The 6,000-nt window shown below is 30.2% G+C and overlaps 1 pseudogene; it reads left to right on the top strand.

The window, feature by feature from the left end:
* The first annotated feature begins 629 nt into the window (after window positions 1-629).
* On the top strand, window positions 630-1,956 carry LOC149555498 (glucose-6-phosphate/phosphate translocator 1, chloroplastic pseudogene; annotated as a pseudogene).
* The last annotated feature ends 4,044 nt before the right edge of the window (window positions 1,957-6,000 follow it).

Raw genomic sequence — 6,000 nt, 5'->3', positions numbered from 1 at the left:
TCATCTTCTCCTTTCCTTTGTTCAAAGCCAAGCTATTTTCATCCTTAAAAAGGTTAGGGCAAATGAAACGGGCCTGAAGCTTCAAAACAAGCCTCCGTTAAGGAGTCCTCAGAATGGAGGAATGCGTATTCTTGTTCTTTTTGTTCTTTTTCTGGTAATAAAATTCCAAGATAGATCTCTATATTAACTTGCATGGCGCAATAATCTAACTAGATTGTTACAGTTTCTGGGGTTAAAAAATGGGTTTGTTCTTGAGCACCAACTACAGTTTCTATAGTTAGATTGTATGCATAGCGAGTTAAGATACTTTGCTGTCCTAGACTTTTGTCTATATGCACTCATGCATATATAGAAAAGTCGTTTCTATGCTCACAAAAATAAATTCCCTCGTGGTATCATCACAGGGGGAAATTGGCCCTAGGGTATAATTTTGTGTATCTTGTCCCTTTTGTTAGATGCCTTTTCAATTAAATGCTAAATTGTGTGTCTTGTACTATTTCAATTTTTGGATTTCAAGTTATCTTCTCAAATCTAAAAATAAGAAATTGGACTTTTATTGATTTTTCAAATTGACAATGACTAATTATTGATATTTTTTTCTAGGAACACTATTAACTCAGTTATCATACATGTCTGCATCTACCACAATAATGGGTGGTGGTTTGATGTGTAAATCTATTTTCCCTGATAATGCAATTAGATCATCGCAAAATTCACATTCACAAATAAATCTGCTCTCCAGCGTGTCAGGAAAACCCAGGTCAATTCATTAGCATGGCTTGAATCACCTCTCTTTTGCACTTGATAAAAAACCTATATATGGGCACTCAGTAAAACTCACCTCTTGTTTAGGCCTAGGTTCATCTCAGAGATGCTTAAGAAGTACATGCTTTAAAGTACAGGCCAAGGCATATGAAGCTAGCTCCTCAGACTATGTTCCTGATGGTGTGCCCAAAGAGGGTGCTCTTTTAGAAAAAGCTTCGGCACAACCAGCTGGTCAGAGATTAAAGATTGGAATCTACTTCATTGCTTGGTGGACCCTAAGGGTCCGTTTGGTTCGTGGAATTAAAAAACTTCGGATTTGTACAAATCTTGGTTTAGCCAAATCAATGTTTTGTATGTCTTCATTCCGATTTTTGGGATTTTTTTGAAACCGTTTGTTTCACTTGGAAGATGTGTGTGAAGACACATTTTTATGTGTAAGCTTGGAGTTGTAGGCAAATTTCAAAAAATAGTCCAATCTATTGTTTTTATACTCCTTAAAAAACAAAACTAAGTTTTGATTTTCAATTCCTACTTTTTTTAGGAAGTCGAAAAACCTGATTTTGAAATAAAATTAGAAGTTTCGTTTGCTAATTCCATTTTGCAAATTTTGAAACAAACACACAAATTTTCAAATCCAGGTTTTGAAAAAGCCAATTCCTGTCATCTTCCAGGAACCAAACGGACCCTAAACATCATCTTCAATATTTACAACAAGAAAGTGCTAAACGTATTCCCTTTCCCATGGTTGACTTCAACACTTTTACGTGTAGTTGGATCATTAATAATGTGGATCTCTTGGCTAACACGTATAGCGGAGGCTTCAGATACTGATTTTGAATTTTGGAAGGCCTTGGCTCCGGTGAGAGAACAATGCACTGCTTGCATTTGTTTGATATACATTTTTTTAAAAAACTTTTTAATGATGAGGCATTTTATTCTTATGTAGTATTAGTAGACATGTTTGCTTTGATTTTATAGTTTTTCTATTAACAAAATTTGAATTTCTCTTACAGTGAGCAAATTATATTACTTATGGATTTTTGGAGGTGATTGTTGTTTTTGCTATTTTAGGTGGCAGTTGCACACACAATTGGGCATGTTGGAGCAACTGTTAGCATGTCCAAGGTAGCAGTTTCATTCATACATATCATCAAAAGTGTTGAGCTAGCTTTTAGTAACAGTGAAAATTAGAGATAAGATATTTGTAAAACATGGATAAAAAAATCGTACTATAGCAAATATACTATCATAGGTATTTGATTTGAATAGAAAAAGAAAAGCATTGTAACATATAATATTAGTAAGTATGATTGTAGGCGTTCAACTTATTTTTTTAAAGCTTAATCTTGAAGAATTCAGAGTACTATGTTTGTATGTAGGTTTTAATCAAATTTAATATAACAAGATCATTTGAAAAATTCAATTTATTTGTATTATATTTGAATGTACTAATAATATTGTATTTCTACTACAATCAATTGAAATCGTTAGTGAATGAAATCAGATCAAATCAAATCTTCCTTGAATCAAATCAGATAAAATATAATCTTGGGCAAATTAAATCTGATATCTGGCAATCAATTAATGTTTTACCATCAAATTGGACAAAATGATAAGATTGTGCATGGAAAAAGAAGTAGAGAGGAGTAGAGGGAGAATGTCTGCGATCTACACAACCCGCCAAGCCTATAAGAGCAAGCTACAAACTCATTTTCTGTTGCTCCTGTGTGAATATAAATCTACTTATTCTCACCTTATAAATCTACTTATTCTCACCTTTCTAAGAACCCCTTGTGCTATTACCAAAATATTTTCTCAGATATAGTTAGTGGGAACATTGGTCTTTTCCCAAAAGTAGGATTCACTAAAATCATTAATAGAAATAAAATCTTTTTGCCTAAAAATCGAATCTTTGCAAAATCAATCTTCAAGTGTTTTAGGCAAAAAATGAAATATTGATTTGTATACTAGTTAATCAAGAATTAGAAACATATAATAAATAAAAAAGTTGATTTGTATATCAATTAATTAGTCAATTTTTCTAATTGTTGAATATTTACAATTAGATTAAGTATTTTTATGCAATTCATTGAAAATAATAAATTGTTCTAAAATAATGATATAAATATACTAATTATTTTAATTGCAAAATACTTTTCTATTTTCTATTCTAATATTGCTATTAAATAAGACATTAATATAAAGTTTTCTAAAATCAGAACAAATAATCTATTAGAAAGGAATATACAATATTACATTTGTTATTATTATAAGTGGAGTTTTTAAAAAAAAATCATAAATACTAAATACTTTAGATTTTTTTAAAAATCATAAATACTAAATATATAAAAATACAATATTCACTATATATTATATAAAAAACTAACTCTTTGAAATTGAAATTGAAATTTGAATGACGAGTTATTTAAATGATGCTACCGTTGATTGAAAGAAAGTAGCATTGATTTGTAATTTTTCTTTTGTTGGACAACTTTAAAAGGCCCATGATCCAAGTAAGTCAATCAAACTTTGAGGAATGAGAAGGGCCATGTTCCATTCATACTTTAAACAATTATCAGATTATCAAATATTTGGATTATAAAATTGTTGGTGAATATATTTGTAATATTTACAAGAGTATAAATTTAGCAACCCTACATGCTAGAGAGACTATAATGGAGACTCCCAAATATAACAAATTTTTATAACAACAATGTAACAAGAAAACAAATTTAGCAACCCTACATGCTACAAACATTTTACAAAGAGACTAGAATGGAGACTCCCAAATATAACGAATTTTTATAACAATGTAAGAAGACTTCTCATTTCTTCATTTGATATATTTCCATGAACATGTGGCTATGTGTATGCAAAGTTGAAGCACATCAAGACACCTAATCTATCAACAAAAATGTCACGTTTTATATGAAGTTCCATCTGCCCTTCCTCCCACCACTCAATGATTTTCTCATACAAGTAACATTAAAATTTTAAAATATAATTTTCACAAAAAATAAAACTTAACCCACAAAATCTATTGATTAATGCATTTGTAGTAAATAAGCATTAGTCATCAAAGGCAAGATGAGTGTAGGCCTAAAACACTAGCGGGGAACATAAGTAGGTTTGTCACATTCAATCGTGCTAGATAGTGTTGTAATTAGTCACATAGGTGAACATCATACATCAAATTTTCCAAAGAACTCAAACAAATAACAACAATTTAAAAAAATTAAAAACTAGAATAGGAAACTTATAGAGCATAATTCTGAGGAATTTTCTCAATGCTTGTCTATTGATTACATTTTCCCTTTCCTTGCTATAGACATAAAATTAATAAGCGCAAAATGATAAGGAAAAAAATGTCAAATTTAGTTTAAATGTTACTAAATTAAATTAAATTAAATTATTTCTTAATGAGTTATGACTTTCCTTAATGATTTTAAATAGAATTTTAATTTAAAAATATATATACATTATTTAACTTTAATAACTTACATCAAATTGTTGATAAAATAATTTAAACTTTTAACTAAATAGTATTTTAAAAATAAATTATTATAATAAAATAAAATAAATATTGAATACATTTAATTCTATAATATTGTGTGAAAATGATAATATTTATCAATACATAACTAATATATAATATAAATAAAATAAAATATAAAATATCATATTATATATTTATAATTTTTTATTTGTATTATAATATTTTAAAAAAATATATTATAAATGCAAATGAGTTCACGTAACATTTTTTTGATATATAATTAATATCAAAAATAAAAAATCTTATAAAAATCTTAACTAGACATAAAAATGATTTTTTTTAATTTTGAAAAGATTCAAATATTGACATATTAATGATGTATAATGCATTCTAAAATCTCGAAGCACAAATTAATGGTGCAACAAAATATATAATGTCAATTTTATATACTTCTTTCTATTTGTGAGTGGAGGTCCTGTAGCTAGATTCCTTCTGTCGAAAAGCACTTTATAAGTGTCCACCATCTATGGTCAGATTTCAAATATTGTAAAATGAAGTTGAAAGGCTTTCTCCTATATAAGGAAGGCATTCCTTCATTTCAAGTTAGAAGGTTTTCGAGAGGTTTTCTAGGTAGTCTCTTAGAGAAGTCTAGAATTGTGAGGTCAATAGTCTATCAATCAGTGTTCATAGTCGAGGTCTGTAAATCTCATATCCTCATACCCTGATATAGAGAGTATGCTCTTTTCTCATTCTTGAGAAAAATAGAAATCAGACTATCAGCGCGTGATGTATATGTGAACTATTGTAAATTTCGCTCTTTCAATCCTGAATATATGATTTCAAGTTGTCACATTCACAGCTGCCTAAAAGTTGGTATCAGAGCCATGTTCTTTCTTATTATCTATGTTGTTTGATTCTGCAATTGTCAATAGTGTCTCTCGTGTTTCTGTTTGGTTTTCGCGTGAAGTAAGTCCTCGTTGTTGAAGCCGTGTGAAGGCGTGTTAGAGGCAAAGAAGGTAGCGCACTCAAACCAACATATAGAAAAGAGATCGAGATGGTTGATCCTCGAGATCAACAATCTGCAGACCAAACATCAAAACTAGTAAGTTTAAGTTCTGTCTTTGACTCAATTCAAGATATTAATGTGGATGAAGATATTTCACAGTCTGAAGCATACTCAATGCCTACTGATAGATTTAAATTACCAGTTAAGAAATGGAATGAGATTTACAGCGACTTAGGTTTGTTATCTTATAAGTCTAAAACCATTTGTAAATTGATAGAATTACAAGTAGTAGTGAAAAATGATCAGCCTCACAGCTTTATCAATCTCTTGTCAAGTAAAGATGTCCAGAACTTAGTGAAACAAGCTAAAACCAAGAATGGTTATAAATACCTACACATAGGTAGCATAGTGGCTGGAATAGAACCCCTGTATCGTAAAGGAATACCTGCAACAGTCATGATGACTTTGCTGGATGCTAGACATAATAGATACAGTGATATGCTTATGGGTGGAATCTCTGCACCCATGACCGCAGGAGCCACAGCTTTCGATGTCATCCCAAACTTTGTTGTAAGCCTATTGGATGACCATCTAGACAAGGTCATCATGTTCCAATTCGAAACACAGTATCTAAATATGAAAAAAGGGTCAAGAACACATGCCCTCTGGTTTGCTTTATATGGCCGCTTGTTTAATACTACAGTCCTTGTTGTTAAGGATCAGAGAGTTGATA

The sequence above is a fragment of the Cupressus sempervirens genome, chromosome 5 (assembly GCF_028749045.1).
Source record: "Cupressus sempervirens isolate cs-2001-9-10 chromosome 5, ASM2874904v1, whole genome shotgun sequence".
Lineage (NCBI taxonomy): Eukaryota > Viridiplantae > Streptophyta > Pinopsida > Cupressales > Cupressaceae > Cupressus > Cupressus sempervirens.
This window is presented reverse-complemented; position numbering and strand designations above follow the sequence as displayed.